We start from the raw sequence: 17,173 nt of genomic DNA, 5'->3' as shown, positions 1-17,173 counted from the left end.
TTGCTGCTACCTCTCTGCTGGGGTCCAACAGAGTGGAGGGTCTTCTGTTTCCAGACCCCAGCAGAGCAGGGTGCTCTGGTGCTGGAAAACAGCAGGGAGTAGGGTCTTCTGCTGCCGGCACCATCAGCAGAGGTGGGTCCTCTGGTGCCGGAACCAAGCTACAGAGGGGGGTACTCTGATGCTAGACCCCAGCAGCAGTGGAGGGTCCTCTGGTGCTGTCGGATCCCAGCAGAGAGGAAGCAGCAGAGAACTCGCCTCTCTGCTGGGGTCCTACAGAGTGAAGGGTCCTCTACTACCAGACCCCAGCAGCAGTAGAGCATCCTCTTCTGCCGTAAAACAGCAGGGAGAATGGTTCTCTGCTGCCAGTCCCAGCAGCAGAGAAGGGGTCTCTGGTGTGGGACCACGGCAGAGAGTAGGGTACTCTGCTGCCGTACCCCAGCAGAGAGCAGGGTCCTGCACTGCAGGAACCCAGAAGAGAAGGAGGGTCCTCTCGTGCTAGACCCCAGGAGAAGAGGGTGCTCTGCTGGGGGACTCCAGCACGTAGGAGGGTCGTCCTGTGCTGGACCCCAGCAGAGAGGGGTGTCATCTGGTGAAACACCCCAGCACAGAGAAAGATCCTCTGTTGCTGGACCCCAGCAGAGAGGGAGGTCCTCTGGTGCCAGAACCCTAAAAGCAAAGGAGGGTCCTCTGTTGCCAGACCACAGCAGGGAGGAGTGTCCTCTGCTGTCTGACCTGAGCAGTAGAGGATTGTCCTCTGGTGCCGGGCCCCAGCAGAGATGAAGATCCTCTGCTGGTCGAGCAAGCTGAGAGGAGGGTCCTGTGGTGCTGGACCCCAGCAGGGAATGGTGTCCTCTGTTGATGGATTCCAGCAACAGGAGGGTTATCTGTTGCTGGACCCCAGCAGAGTGTAGGGTGTTGTTGTGCCAGACCCCAGCAGAGAGAAGGGACTCTGCTGCTGTACCAAGGCAGGGAGGATGGTACTCAGCTGCAGGAACCCAGCAGAAGGAGGGTCCTCTGCTGCCAGACCCCAGCAGCAGAGAGGGTCATCTGTTGCCAGACCCTAGCATCAGAGGGGAGTCCTTTGCTTCCAGACACCAACAGCAGAGGGAGGAACTCTGCTGCTGGACCCCAGCAGAACATGGGTGTTGTCTGCTGCCAGAACCCAGCATAAGGAGTGTCATTTGCTACCAAACCCCAGCAGGACAAGGAGGTCCTCTGGTACCAAAACCCAGCAGCAGAAAGGGGTTCTTTGCTGCCAGACCCAAACAGCACAAGGGGCTCTCTGCTGCCGGAATTCAGCAGAGAGGACTTCCTCTGCTGCCGGACATCAGGAGAGAGGAAGGCACTCTGCTGCCGGACCACAGCAGAGAGGAGGATTCTCTGTTGCTGGAACCCAGCAGAAGAGGAGGGTCCTCTGCTGCAGGACGCCAGTAGAAGAGTAGAATCCTCTGCGTGTCCTCTCTTTGGGGTCCAGTAGGAAACAAGGTTCCTCTGCAACTTCCCCTATGCTGTGGTCCAACAGCAGAGGCGGGTCCTCTGCTGCAGGAGTCCAGCAGGAGAGGAGGGTCCTTTGCTGCTACCTCTCCACTGGGGTCCAGCGCACCCCAGCAGCAGAAGGCGGTAATCTGGTGCTGGACACCAGCAGAGTGGAGGGTCCTCTGCCGCTGGACCCCAGTAGGAGAGGAGATTACTTGGGAACTGCACCACAGCAGAACAAGGTGTTCCTCTGGTGCCGGACCCTAGCAGCAGAGGGGAGTTCTCTGCTGCAGGAACCCAGCAGAAGGAGTGTTCTCTGCTGCCAGACCCCAGGAGCATAGGGAGGTCCTCTGGTGCTGGACCCCATCAGCAGAGGGGGATCTTCTGATGCCGGACGCCAGCAGCAGAGGAGGGTCCTCTGGTGCTAGACCCTAGCAGAGAAGGTTGTCATCTGGTTTCAGACAACAGCAGCAGTGGTGGATGCTCTGCTGCTGTAGCCAGCAGAGAGGGTGGTCCTCTGCCACCAGACCCCACGTGGGAAGAGAGCCCTGTTGCCTCCAGAACCCAGCAGGGAGGAGGGTCTTCTGGTGCCGGACACCAGCAGCAGAGGAGGTCCGCTGGTGCCGGACCCCAGCAGGGAGGAGAGTCCTCTGCTGCAGGAACCCAGCAGAAACAGGGTCCTCATCTGTCGCATCCCAGCCGAAGATTAGGGTCCTGTGCTTTGTCCTCTCTTTGGGATCCAACAGGAGATGAGTGTCCTCTGCAACTTCCTCTCTGCTGTGGTCCCGTAGCAGAGGAGACTCCTCTAGGCTGGGGTTCAGCAGCTGAGAACCCTCCTCTCTGCTGTGTCAGGCAGGAGATGATGCTGCTCTACTGCTGGGATCTGACAGCAGGAGAGGAGAGTCCTCTGCTGCTGGAACAGGAAAGAAGAGGAAGGTCCTCTGCTGTTGGAACAGGAAAGAAGAGGAGGGTACTCTGCTGCAGGACTCCAGCTGAGAGGAACCTCCTCTGCTGCTTCCTTTCTGCTGCACCCCAGCAGAGAAGGGGCCTCTCATGCTAGACACCAGCAGAGAGGATGGTCCTCTGCTGCTTCCTCTCAGCTGGGGTCCAGCAGAACAGTAGGGTCCTCTATTGTTGGGCGCAGCAGCAGTGGAGGGTCTTCTAATGCCAGGCCGCAGCAGAGAGGAGGGTATTCTGCTGCTCCACCCCAGCAGAGAGGAGGGTCCTCTTTTGCTGGACCCAAGCAGAGAGGGGTGTCCTCTGGTGCCCGACCCAAGCAGCAGAGGGGGTTCTCTTTGGCTGGACCTCAGCAGAGAGGGGGGTCCACTGGTGCCTGACCCCAACAGCTGAGGGGGGTCCTCTGGTTTCGGACCACAGCAGTGAGGAGGGAGGACCTACACTCCCGGAAACCAGCAGAAGAGGGGGGTCCTCTGCTGCCAGACCCAACAGAAGGAGGGTCCTTTGCTGCCAGACCCAGTAGCATAGAAGGGTCCTTTGGTGTCGGACCCCAAGATCAGAGGGGGTTCTCTGCTGCCAGACCCCAGCAGCAGAAGGCGGTCCTCTGGTGCTGGACCTCAGCAGAGTGGAGGGTCCTCTGCTGCAGGAACCTAGCAGAAGGAGGTTCCTCTGCTGCCAGACCGCAGCAGCAGAGGAGGGTCATGTGGTGCCGGACACCAGCACGAGAGGGGGTCCCCTGGTGCCGGACCCCACCAACAGAGCAGGGTCTTCTGCAGCCGGACCACAGCAGGGAGGAGGGTTCTCTCATTGCGGACTTCAGCAGGGATGACAGTCCTCTGCTGCCGGACCCCAGCAGCAGGGGAGGGTCCTGTGGTACCACACCCGAGCAGCAGATGAGGGTCCTCTGCTGCCATATCCCTGCAGGGAGGAGGGTCCTCTGCTACCAGAACACAGCAGAAGGAAGGTCCTCTGCTGCCAGACCCCAGCAACAGAGGGGGGTCCTGTGGTGGCAGACCCCAACAGCTGAGGGGGGTCCTCTGGTGCCCGACCACAGCAGCAGAGGGAGGAATTCCACTCCCGGACACCAGCACAAGAGGGGGGTCCTCTGCTGCCAGACACAGCAGAGGCGGGTCCTTTGGTGTTCGACCCCAAGAGCAGAGGGGGTTCTCTGCTGCAGCACCCCAGCAGCAGAAGGCGGTTCTCTGCTGCTGGTCCCCAGCAGAGTGGAGGGTCCTCTTCTGCTCGACCCCAGCAGGAGAGGAGAGTCCTCGGGTACCGGACCACAGCAGCACAAGTGGTTCCTCTGGTGCTGGTCCCCAGCAGGGGGGGTCCTCTGGTGCCGGAACCCAGAAGCAGTGAGGGGGCCTCTAGTGCCAGAAACAGCAGCAGAGGGAGGAACTCTGCTTTCGGACTCCAGCAGCAGAGGGGGGTCCTCTGCTGCAGGAACCCAGCAGAAGGAGGATTCTCTGCTGTAGGACAGCAGGAGCATAGGGGAGTTCTCTGGTGCTGGACCCCAGCAACAGAGGAGGGTGTTCTCTTGCCAGACGCTAGTAGCAGAGGAGGGTCTTCCTCTGCTAACGCCATTAGAAGAGGGTCACCTGCTGTTTCCTCTCTTTGGGGCCCAGTCGGGGATGAGGGTCCTCTTCAACTTCCTCTGTGCTATGGTCCAGCAGCAGAGGAGGGTGCTCTGGTGCTGGACCCGAGTAGAAGAGTAGGGTTTTCTGCAGTGTCCTCTTTTTGGGGTCCAGTAGGCAATGAGGGTCCTCTGCAACTTCCCCTCTTCTGTCGTCCAGCAGCAGAGGACAGAGTCCAGCAGAGGAGGGTCCTCTGCTGCTGGACCTCAGAAGCAGAAGGCAGTCCTCTGGTACTGGACCCCACCAGCAGGGGACGTTCCTCTGATGCCAGACCACAGCAGAAAAGAGGGTCCTAGGCTTCCGGACCCCAGCAAAGAGGATCGTCCTCTGATGCCAGAACTTTGCAGAAGAAGGTGGTCCTCTGCTGCCGGACGCAAGTATAAGAGGAGGGTCCTCTGCTGCTTCCTCTCTGCTGGGATCCAATGAATACTCGGGTCCTCAGGTACTGGACCCCAGGAGAGAGGAGGTTCCTCTGCTGTCTGACCCCAAGAGAGGGGAGGTTCTCTGCTGCCAAATAACAGCACAGAGGATATTCCTCTGGTACCGGACCACTGCAGAGAGGATCCTCTGCTGCTGGAGCCAGCAGAAAGAGGTGGGTACTCTGCTTCTGGACACCAGTAGAAGAGGAATGTCCTCTGCTGCGTCCTCTCTTTGGTGTCCAGCAGGGAGGAGGGTCCTCTTCTGCAGGGGTACAGGGTCCTCTGCTGCCAAACCCCAGTAGCACAAGGGGGTCCTCTGGTGCCGGACCCCAACAGATAAGAGTGTCCTCTGCTGCTTCCTCTCTGCTGAGGTTCAACAGAGGTGGACCTCTGCTACCGGACCCCAGCTGCTTAGGAGGGTCTTCTGGTGCCGGACCCCAGCAGAAGGGGGTTGTTCGCTGCTGCTGCACCCCTTAGCAGAGGAAGGTCCTATGCTGCCAGACCACAGCAGAGGAGTTTCCTCTACTGCCGGAACCCAGCACAGAGGAGGGTCCTCCTCTTTGTCCTCTCTTAGGGGTCCAGCAGGAGACGAGTGTCCTCTGTAACTTACTCTCTGCTGTGGTCCAGCAGCAGAGGATGATCCTCGGAGGCAGGGGTCCAGCAGTGGAGGAGGATCCTCTGCTGCTGGAACACAGCAAAAGAGGAAGGTCCTCTGCTGCGGGACCCCAGCTGAGTAAAGGTTCCTCTTCTGCTTTCTCTCTGCTGTGCCACAGCAGAGAGGAGGGTCCTTTGCTGCTGGACCAAAGCAGAGAGTAGGGTCCTTTGCTGCTTCCTTTCTGCTGGGGTTTCTAAGCAGAGGAGGGTGCTCTGCTACCGGGCACAACAGCAGTGGTAGGTCCTCTGCTGCAGGACCACAGCTGGGAGGAGGGTCTTTCGTACTAGTCCCCAGCAGAGAGGATGGTCCTCTGTGCCTGAACCCAGCCGGGAGGAGGGGCCTCTGCTGCTGGACCCCAGCAGAGAGGAGTCTTCTGATGCAGGACCCGAGCAGCACAGGAGGTTCCTCTGATGCCGGAATAGAAGCAAACGAGGGTCATCGGCTGTTGGACCGCAGATGGCAGGAGGGTCCTCTGCTGTATGAACCCAGCAGCAGAGCAGCGTCCTCTGCTGCTGGACCCCAGGAGTAAGGAGGGTCCCTGCTGCTCGACCCCAGCAGAGATTAGGGTACTCTGGTTTCGGACCTCAGCAGAGAGAGGTGTTCTCTGGTGTCGGACCCCAGCAGCAGAGGATGGTCCTGTTCTGCGGTACCCGAGCAGGGAGGAGGGTCCTCTGCTGCTGTACCATAGCAAGGAGGAAGGACCTTTGTGGCCGGACCCCAGCAGCAGAGTTGGGTCCTCTGGTGCCCGACCCGAGCAACCTGGTAGGGTCTTCTGGTGCAGGACCTCAGAAGGGAGAAAGGTCCTCTGCTGCCAGACCACAGCAGCAGAAGGGGATCCGCTGCTGTTGGATATCAGCAGCAGAAGCTAGTCTTCTGCTGACGGATCCCAGCAGCAGGGGGAGTTCCTACAGTACCGGATGCCAGCAGATGAGGGGGGTCCTCTGGTACCGGATCCCAGCAGAGAGGAAGGTCATTCTGGTGTCAGACCCCAGCAGTAGAGGAGTGTCCTCTGGGCCCAGACCCCAGCAGCAGGGAGGTGGGTCCTCTGGTGTGGAACCCCAGGAGCGGAAGAGGATCCTCTGGTGCAGGACCACAGAAGAGAGGAGGGTCCACCCATGCCGGACCCCAGCAGAACAGGAGTGTCCTCTACTGCTTCCTCGGTTTGATACCCACCTGGAGAGGAGTGTCCTCTGCAGCTTCCTCTCTGCTGGGGTACAGCAGAGAGGAGAGTCCACTGGTGCCGGACCCCAGCAGAAGAGGAGTGTATTCTCCTGCGTCCTCTCCCTGAGGTGCAGCATGACGGGAGGGTCCTCTGCAACTTCTTCTCTGCTGTGGTCTAGTAGCAGGGAAGCACCTCATTGCAGGGGTCCCGCAGAAGAGGAGAATGGTCTGCTGTTGGTCCCCGGAAGGCAGGAGGTTCCCCGGCTGCCATACCCCAGCAGGGAGGAAAATCCTCTGCTGCCGGACCTCAGCAGCAGAGGAGGATCCTCTGGTGCCAGATCCCAGGAGCAGAGGAGTGTCCTCTGCTTCCAGTCCACAGCATGGAGGAGGGTCCTCTGTTGCCGGAACCCAGTTGAGAGGAGGGTCCTCTGCTGTCGGATCCCAGCAGGGAAGAAGGTCCTCTGCTGCCTGACCCCAACAGGGAGGAGTCCTCTGCTGCCGGACCCCAGCAGAGAGCAGGGTTCTCTGCTTCATCCTCTCTTTGGGGTCCAGCATGAGACGAGGATACTCTGCATCTTCCTCTCTGCTGAGGTCCAGCCGCAGAGGAGAGTCCTCTGCGGCTGGACCACAGCATGGAGGAGGTATCTATGCTACTTCCTCTCTGCTGCACTCCAGCACTGTAGAAGTTCCTCTGCTGCCAAACAACAACAGCTTGGAGAGTCCTCTGCTTCCGGACCCCAGCAGAGAGGAGGGTCCTCTGCTGCCAGACCCCAGGAGAACAGGAGGTTCTTCTGCTGCATCCTCTCTTTGCTGTCCAGCAAGAGAAGAGGGTCCTCTGCTGTTTCTCTCTGCTCGGGTCCATCAGCAGTCGAAAGTCCTCTGCTGCTGAAATCCAGAAGGAGAGGAGGGTCCTCTGCTGCCAGACTCCTGCAGAGGGGTGGGTCCTCTATTGCTTCCTCTCTACTGGAAACTAGCAGAGACGAGTGTCCTGTCGTGCTAGACCCCAGCAGAAAAAAGGGTCCTCTGCTGATGGACCAAAGCAGCTGAGGAGGCTCCATTGTTGCCAGACTCCAACAGCAGAGGAGGGTCCTTCTGTTCCGCACCAAAGCAGCATAGGATGGTCCTCTGCTGATGGACCCAACCAGCAGAGGAGGGTTCTCTGGTGCCAGAACCCAGCAGCAAGGAGGGTCTTCTTCTACCAGACCCCAGAAGCAGAGTAGCTCCTGTGGTTCCGGACACCAGCAGCAGAGGAGGGTCCTCTGTGGCTGTTGGACTCCAGCAGTAGAGAGGAGGGTCCTCTGCGGCTTCCTCTCTGCTGCGGTCCAGCAGAGAGGATGGTCCTTTGGTGCTGGACCACAGCAGAGAGGAAGGACCTCTGATGTTTATTCTCTGCTGGTGTCCAGCAGCAGGGATGAGGGTCCTCTGTGCCGGAACTTGCAGGGATTAGGGTCCTCTGCTGCCGAACCCAAGTAGGGTGGAGGGACCTCTGCTGCCGGACCCCAGCAGGGAAGAGGTTCCTCTGCTTCCGGATTCAGGAAAGGTTTTCTGGGTACCTCATCTGCGAACCATCATTGCTAGTCAGCTGGTGTGTAATTCCAGTCTCAGAGGGTCCATTGACACGCTGACTTCGGACCTCAGATTCCACTGGGATTGGGGAATGCTGAATTAGGACCGAGGTCCAAGAGGGCTCATGGGTACACAGACATGGACCCGAGGTCTCACGGGGCCCATGGGCACACTGATGTGGGATTCCAGCTCTCAGAGGGTCCGTGTGCACACTCACATGGGATTCCAGCTCCCATAGGGTTCGTGGGCTTACTGACTGAGACTCCACATCCCTCAGGGCCTCTGGGGACCGTGACGTGCAACTCCAGCTTCTAGTTCTCCCTGTGCCCTAGGTTGTACCTTGCTGGTGAAGACAGACAGCCACTTCCTAGCACAGAGGCCTGGCCTGATGCAAGGCCACAAGCGTCCTCCACCCCCTCCTGATCCTTCATATGCGGGCTGTTCGGCCCAATCTTCAAAGGACACATATAAAGGAATTCTGTCCAGGATTCCCACCTGACACTAGGATGGCTGGGGCTGGACCTTCTAGTGCTCAAAATGCCTCAGCCAACCAGGGGTAGAAAGGGCAGCTTATGCGCCCTCTCATGGCCAGCAGGACTCACTGCAGGACGCTCCTCCAGGCTCTCCTGCACAAACAAGGGAAACAATCCCAGCCTAAGAGAAATTCACTCTCAAGGACACGCTTTGGAGCAGTTGCACAGAAGTCCCAGGACAGAAGCCCTACGCACACCCTTCGGGTCTGCATTGGCAGACAAAAGCAGTCTTCAGTCACAGCACAATCCCTACCACCCAGGACAGCAGCTTTCTTTCACTTCCTTCCCTCCTGCATGCCTGTCTGAATCTGTCCTGTTTTGTTTGAAGCACAAAGGAACAGAGAGGAAGAGAGAGCAATCTTTCTTGCATCTGCTGGCTCACTTCCCAAGGACCACCACCAGAGCCAGATGTGGCTGGGCCAGGACAAGCCTGGAAACAAGCAGCTTTTTCCACATGTCCCACAGGGGCACAGGGGCACAGGGGCACAAGCCCCTGCGCCATCTTCCACTGCTCTCCCAGGAGCATCGGCAGGGAACTAGACTGCAGGAGAAGCAGTCACGACTTAAAGCAGCACCCATACAGGCCATCTGCCTGGCAGGCTGAGGCTTGAGGCCCTCGGACACCACACAGCACCCCAACCCGCTCCACCGATTCCACCCCTAGCAGCATTCTTCAGCAGCTCCTTCACCAGGCCCGTGAATGTACTTGTCCTCCAGTCTTGCATAACTTTTGCTGTTGCGTGCTGAGAGAGCAGAGGGCACCAACAGGGCATCCAGGCATGCTGCTACTCTACCTGTCTAATGAGATGGACCTCTGTGGAGAGTACACGTCAGCTGTTGAGGTGTCTTGTGGCAGGTGGCACATCAGTGGCAGCTGATGGTCCCCAGGTGGCCTGAAAGAGAAAGAGTCTTGAATCCAGGATGCCCCTGGAGGATGGTGAAGCATTCCCTGGTGAACGAAAGTCCAATGGCATTTGGTAGGGGGTTGTAGGGCCAAATTCCTGCCTCCAATGCACACGATGGTGATGCCTGACCCCCCTCCCCCAAGTGTTTCCTAGACAGCACCGAAGAAGGCAAAATGGGCCTCATGAACCCATGCCTGCCCATGGCATGGGAGGGCCTATTTTGTGCAGGCCTTGGTTGCTCCCAGGCCACCGTCCTACCTGCTGGAAAGTGGGACTGCATGTTCCAGGGTGCTCTCGCAGAAGCTAAGGCCTGGGACTTCCTATTCCAGATGACTGGTGTCCTTTGGTGCTTACTTGTCCTTCCACTGTTCCATCCTTAGAATCCCACAAGCCCAGACACCACCCAGCTAGGCAGAGGAAGGCCGAGTGCTGTATCACCCTAACTGCCACCCCACACATGCAATAATACACGAAGGCCTCTCTGCAGCCCATCGGGGAGCAGTTGCACTTGCTAACGAAAGCCCAGGCCCTGTCCCCAAGGGTGCTTTGTGATGAAAGGGGGTAGTGGCAAGGTTTCTGGGGAGCTCATCTGCGAAAGATCAATGCTAGCCAGTCAGTGAGTAACTCCAGGTACCAGAGGGTCCTTCTGCACACTGACGTGGGACTCCAACTCCCAGAGTGCCTGTGGGCACACTGACGTTTGTATCAAGCTCCTACAAGACCCATGGGCACAGTGACATGAGACCCCAATTCCCAACAGGACACATGGGCACGCTGAACTAGGACTCAGTATCCCAGAGGGCCAATGTGCACACTGACATGGGTCTCCTGCTCTCAGAGGCCCATGAGCAGGCTAATGTGAGTCTCCAGCTCCCAGAGGGACTGTGGGCACGCTGACATGGGACTCCATCTACCACAGGGCCTCTGTGTGCCCTAATGTGGAAGTCCAGCTCCCAGCGCTCTCCCCATGTCCTATGTGGTACCTTAATTGTGAAGGCACACAGCCACTTCCTAGCACAGAGGTCCAGGATGATGCAAGACCACAATCATCCTCAACCCCCTCCTGGACCTTCGTTTGCAGGCTTTTCAGCCTTACCCCAATCTTCAAGGGACAAGTATTCAGGAACACTCTCCAGGACCCCCACCTGACACTAGGATGGCTGGGGCTTGGCTGTCTAGTGTTCAAAAGAAATGAGCCCAACCAGGGGGAGAAAGGGCAGCTTATGCGCCCTCTCATGGACAGCAGGACTCACTGCAGGACGCTCCTCCAGGCTCTGCTGCACAAGAGAAACAAACCCGGCCTGAGAGACATTCACTCTCAAGAACACACTTTGGAGAGGTTTCACAGGAGTCTCAGGGCGGAAGCCCTACGCACACCCTTGGGGTCTGCATTGGCAGACAAAACCAGTCTTCAGTCACAGCACAGCACACAGCACACAGCACATTCACTGCCAGGAGGCCAATAGCAATCACACTCTTCCTGCCTTCTTGCCTGAGTGCCTGAATCTGTCCTGTTTGCTTGGAGCACACAGGAACAGAGAGGGAGAGAGAGAGCAATCTTTCTTGCGTCTGCTGCCTCTCTTCCCCAGGGACCACCACCAGAGCTAGATGTGGCTGGGCCAGGACAAGCCCGAGAACCAGGAGCTTCCTCCACATGTCCCACAGGGGCACAAGCCCCTGCGCCATCCTCCGTTGCTCTCCCAGCACCATCGGCAGGAAATTGGACTGCAGAGGATGCTGTCAGGTCTTGAAGCAGCACCCTTACAGCTGAACTGCACACAAGCCTCACAGGCTGAGGCTTGACACCTTAGGACCCCTCCCCAACCACCAATACCCACACCACCCGACAACATCCCTTACCAGTTTCTTCTGCAGCTCCTTCAACAGGCCGGTGAAAGTACCTGTCCCCCTTGCTGGCACAACTTTGGCTGTTCCGTGCTGAGAGAGCAGCGGGCACCAACAAGGCATCCAGGCATGCTGCTACTCTACCTCTCCTGGTGAGAAAGCCTCTGTGGAGAATACACGTCAGCTGTTGGGGTTTCTTGGTTCAGGTGGCACACCAGTGGCAGCTGATGGTCCACAGGTGGCCTGCAGCAGAAAGGGTCTTGAATCCAGGATGGTCTTGGTATAGGGTGAAGCATTCCCTGGTGAACGAGAGGGCAATTGCATTTGACAGGGCACTCTGGAACCAAATTCATGCCTCCAATGCACACGACACATGTTTAATATGATGTCTTGTAGAATGGAATATGGTCCCTGTGATCCCATTCTTGAAGATGGCATGGGAGGCCCTCCCTTTTGCAGGTTTGGTGGCTCCCCATCCACCATCCCTGCTAGACAGTGAGAATGCATGTCCAGGGTGCTCTTGCAGCAGCTAAGGCCTGGGACTTCCTATTCCAGATGACTGGTGACCTCTGGTGCTTACTTACCCATCCACCTGCTCCTGGCTTAGGAGCCCACATGCCCAGATTCCACCCAGCTAAGCAGAAGAAGTCCGAGTGGTGTATCACACTAAGTGCCACTCCACAAATGCAAAAATGCACAAAGGCCTCTATGCAGCCCGTCAGGGAGCTTCACCACTTGCTAAAGAACACCTAGTTCCTGCCCCTAATGGTGCTCTGTGAGGAAAGAGAGTGGTGTAAATGTTTCCAAGGATCTCATCTGCGAAAGACCAGTGCTAGTCAGCTGTTGAGTAACTCCAGGTCCCAGAGGGTCCATGGGCACACTGACGTGGGACACTAGCACACAGAGGGTGCGTGGGCACAATGACCTAGGATTTCAACTCTCAGAGGGACCATGGACAAACTGATGTGAGTCTCCATGTTTCAGAGGCCCCTTGGAGAGACTGACGTGGGACTCCAGCTCCCACAGGGCCTCTGGGTGCCCTGACGTGGAACTCCAGCTCGCAGGTTTCCCCAGTGCCCTCTGATGTTCCTTGCTGGTGAAGGCACACAGCCACCTCCTAGCACAGAGGCCTGGGCTGATGCAAGGACACAGGCATCCTATACACACTCCTGGACCTTGGCATGCGGGCTGTTCTGCCTTGGACCCCAATATTCCAGCATCCTGTGTCCAGGAACACTGTCCGGGAGCACCAGCTGATGCTAGGATGCCTTGGGCCAGGCCGTCTTGTGCTCAAAAGGCCTGAGCCCACAAGGGGTAGAAAGGCAGCTTTGCATGCTCTCTCGTGTACAGTTGAACTCACGGCAGGACTCTCTTCCAGTCTCTCTTGCCCAGACATGGGAATCAAACCTGGCCTGAGAGAAATTCACTATCAAGGACACTTTTTGAAGAGGTTTCACAGGAATGCCAGGACGGAAGACCTACGTATGCCCTTGGGGTCTGCATTGGCAGACAAAAGCAGTCTAGAACCACAGGACACAGCACACAGCACTCACCCACCGAGCTAGGCAGAGGAATACCGCGTGTTGTATCACCATAACTGCCACTCCACACATGCAAAACCACATGAAGGCCTCTCTGCAGCCCATCAGGGAGCTGCTCCACTTGGTAAAGAAAGCCAAGGGCCTACCTAGGGTTGCTCAGCTAGGAAAGCAGGTGGTGTAAATGTTTCTGCGGACCACATCTGTGAAAAATCAGGGCTTGTCAGTCTGTGTGCAACTCCAGGTCCCAGAGGGTCTGTTGGCACGCTGATGTGGGACTCCAGCTCTCAGAGGGCCTTGGGCACGCTGATGTGGGACTCCAGCTCCCAGGTTTCTCCCCGTGCCCTAGGTTGTACCTTGCTGGTGAAGGCACACAGCCACTTCCTAGCACAGAACCTCCGCCTGATGCAAAGCTACAAGTGTCCTCCAAACCCTCCTGGACATTGGTATGAGGGCTGTTCTGCCTTGAACCCCAATCTTCCAGCGACACATATCCAGGAACAATGTAATGGACCTCCACCTAACACTAGGATGGCTCTGGCTGGGCCTTCTTGTGCTCAAAAGGCCTAAGGACAACCAGGGGTAGAAAGGGCAGCTTTGCGCACCCTCTTGTGGTCAGCAGGACTCATTGCATGACGCTCCTCCAGGCTCTACTGCACAAACAAGGGAAACAAACCTGGCTTGAGAGACATTCACTCTCAAGGACATTCTTCGGAGAGGTTGCACAGGAGTCCCAGGACTGAAACACTACACATGTCCTTGGGGTCCGCGTTGGCAGACAAAAGCAGTCTAGAGCCACAGCACAGTACACAGCACACAGCACACTCCCTCCCAGGAAGCCAGCAGCTTTCTTTCTCTTCCTTCCTGCCTGCCTGTATCCCTCTGTCCTGCTTGCTTTGAAGCACATAGGAAGAGAGAGTGAGACAGAGCAAACTTTCTTGCATCTGCTGCCTCACTTCCACCAGAGCCAGCTGTGGCAGGGCCAGGACAAGCCCGGGAACCAGGAGCTTCATTCACATGTCATAAAGGTTCACGGAGAACAGGGTCACAACCCAGGCACCATCCTCCACTGCTCTCCCAGGATCATCAGCAGGGAGCCTGATTGCAGGGGAAACAACCAGGACTTGAAGCAGAACCTATACAGGCCATCTGCCTGGCAGGCTGAGGCTTGACACCCTTGGACACCACACTGAGGCCCCAGAAGATGGAGTTCCTCAGGTGGACCCTCTCGCTGAGGCCCCAACAGAGAGAGAGGGTCAGGTAATGAGGATCTCTCTCGATGAGGCCCCAGCAGAGGGGTTCCGAGGGGGACCCTCTCGCTGAGGCCACAGTAGAGAGAGAGGAGGGGTCCAAGAGGAACACTCTCGCTGAGGCTCCAGAAGAGGGGGTCCCGAGGGGGACCCTCCCACTGAGGCATCCACAGAGAGGGAAGCGGGCTCAGGGGGCACTCTCGCTGAGGCCGCAGCAGAGGGGGTCCCGAGTGGTACCTTCTCGCCTAGGCCCCAGCAGAAAGGTTAGATGGCTTCAGGTGTCCCTGTGGTTGAGGCCCCAGCAGAAGGGGTCCCAAGGAGTACCTCTTGCTGAGGCCCCAGCAGCCAGAGAGGGGTCGCCAGGGTTCCACCTCGCTGAGGCCCCAGCAGAGGGTGTCCCAAGGGGGACCCTCTTACTGAGGCTCCAGCAGCGAGGGAGGGGTTTGCCGGGGGTTCCTCTCGCTGAAGCCCCAGCAGAGGGGCTCCTGAGATGGACTATCTCGTAGATTCCTCAGGAGATAGGTAGGGAAGGGGGGGGCAAAGGGTACCTCTCACTGAGGCCCCAGCAGAGGGGGTACCAAGGGGGACCCTCTCGCTGAGGCCCCTGCAGAGGAGTTCCCAAGGTGGATGATCTCGCTGAGGCCCCAGCAGAGGGGGTCCTGAGGGCAAACCTCTCGCTCTGGCCCCAGCAGAGGTTCCTAGGGGGACCCTCTCGCTGAGGCCCCAGCAGGGGGGGGGTCTCGAGGGAGTCCCTCTCGCTGAGGCCGCAGTAGAGTGGCTCCAGAGGGTGACCCTCTCGCTGAGGCTCCAGCAGAGATGGAGGGGGTACCCGAGGGGTACCATCTTCCTGAGGCCTGAGGGGAGGGGGTCCCAAGGGGTACCTTCTCGCTGAGGCTCTAGCAGAGATGGAGAGCATGTCAGAGGGGGACCCTCTCACTGAGGTCCCAGCAGAGATGGAGAGGGGCTCTGGGGGTCCGTCTAGCTGAGGCCCCAGCAGGGAGGGAGGGGGTTCTGGGGGTCCCAGTCACTTAGGATCCAGCAGATCGGGTCCCGAGGGGTACCCTCTCTTAGAGGCCCCAGCAGAGATAAGAGGCTCTGGCTGGGAGTGTCCCTCTCACTGAGGCCCCAGCAAAGAAAGGGTCCCTCTCTCAGAGGCCCCAGTAGAGGTTGTCCCGAGTGGGACCCTCTTGTTGAGGCCCCAGCAGCAAGGGAGGGAGGGTCCGAGGGTGACCCTCTCCCTGAGGCCAAAGCAGAGTGGGTCCCAAAGGGGACCCTCTCGCTGAGGCCCCAGCAGAGAGAGAGTGGACCCTCTCACTGAGGCCCCAGAGGAGAGAAAGAGAGTGTGTGTCCCGAGGTTGACCCTCTCGCTGAGGCCCCAGGAGAGACAGAGGGGGAGTCTGAGGGGGACCCTCTTGCTGAGGCCCCTTCAGAGAGGGTGGGGGGCGCCAGGGGTCCCTCTCGTTAAGGCCCTAGCAGAGTGGGTCCCTAGTGGGATTCTCTCGCTAAGGCCAAGGCAGAGAGAGGGGGGGTCCGAGGGGGACTCACTTGCTAAGGTCACAGCAGATAGGGAGAGGGGCTTCGGGTGTCCCTGTCGCTGAGGCCCCAGCAGAGGGGGACCCGAGAGGGACCCTCTCACTGAGGCCACAGCAGAGAGAGAGGGAGGGATCCGAGGGGGACAATCTCACTGAGGCCCCAGCAGAGTGGGTCCCAGGGGGACCCTCTTGCTGAGGCCTCAGCAGAGAGAGAGGGGGTCCGACGGGGACTGTCTCGCTGAGACCCGAGCAGAGGAGGTCCCAAGGTGGACGATCTCGCTGAGGCTCCAGCAGAGTTTGTCCCAAGTGGGACCCTCTCGCTGAGGCCATAGCAGAGAGAGGAGGCTCCGAAGAACACCCTCTCGCAGAGGGCCCAGCAGAGGAGCTCCCGAGGGGGACCCCATCACCGATGCCCCAGCAGAGAGGGAGGCAAGCTCCGGGGGTCACTCTCGCTTAGGCCCAAGCTGAGGGGCTCCCGAGGGGGACACTTTCACTGAGGCCCCAGCAGGGAGAGACAGAGAGAGGGCAGCCGATGGTCCCTCTCTCTGAGGCCCCAGCAGAGAAGAGAGAGAGAGAGAGGGGTGCCAATGGTCCCTCTCACTGAAGCCCCAAGAGAGAGTGGGGGTTCCTAGGAGGATCCTTTTGCTGAGGCCCTAGCAGAAACAGACAGAGAGATAGAGGGGGACGAGGTTCCCTCTGGCTAATGCCCCAGCAGAATGGGTTCGGAGTGGGGCCCTCTCGCTGAGGTCCCAGCAGACAGAGATGTGCTGTCCGAGGGGGACCCTCCCACTGGGGCCCCAGCAGGGGAGGTCCCAAGGTGGACAAGCTCACTGAGGCCCTAGTAGAGGGGGTCCCGAATGGTCTCTTTTGCTAAGGCCCAGCAGCGAGGGAGGAGTCGCCAGGGGTCCCTTTCGCTTGGGCCCCAGCAGAGGGGGTCCCTAGGGGATCCTTCGTTGAAGCCCCAGCAGAGAGAGGGGGCCGAGTGTCCCACTCCCTGAGGCCCCAGCAGAGAGAAGGGGGGGTCCAAGCGCTAACTTCTTTCAGAGGCCCAACAGAAGAGAGAGGAGGGTGCCAAGGGTCCCTCTAGCTGAGGCCCCAGCAGAGGGGGTCCGAGGGTGACCCTCTCGCTGAGGCCCCAGCAGCGAGGGAGGGGGCGCTGGGAAACCCTCTCGCTGAGGCCCCAGCAGAGGGTGTCTTGAGGGAGTTCCTCTCGATGAGGCCCCAGCAGAGGGGGTCCAGAGGATGACCCTCTCGCTGAGGCTCCAGCAGAGACGGAGGGGGTCCCGAGGGGGAGCCTCTTCCCGAGGCCCGAGGAGAGGGTGTCCCGAGAGGTACCTTCTCGCTGAGCCTCCAGCAGAGAGAGAGGGGGTGTCCAAGGGGGACCCTGTCACTGAGGCCCCAGCAGAGATGGAGGGGTGCTTGGTGGTCCGTGTCACTGAGGCCCCAGCAGCTAGGGAGGGGGTCCCGGTGGTCACTCTTACTTAGGCCGCAGCAGACGGGGTCCCGAGGGGGACCCTCTCTCAGATGTCCAAGCAGAGATAGAGGCTCTGGCTCAGAGGGTCCCTCTCGCTGAGGCCCCATCAGAGAGAGAGAGAGAAAGGGAGTGGTTGTGAGTCCCTCTCGCGGAGGCACCAGCAGAGAGAGAGGTGGGGTACAAGTGGCATCCTCTCGCTGAGTTCCCACCAGAGAAGAACAGAGAGAG

The sequence above is a fragment of the Ochotona princeps genome, chromosome 2 (assembly GCF_030435755.1).
Source record: "Ochotona princeps isolate mOchPri1 chromosome 2, mOchPri1.hap1, whole genome shotgun sequence".
Classification (NCBI taxonomy): Eukaryota; Metazoa; Chordata; class Mammalia; order Lagomorpha; family Ochotonidae; genus Ochotona; species Ochotona princeps.
Note: the sequence above shows the minus strand (reverse complement) of the source record.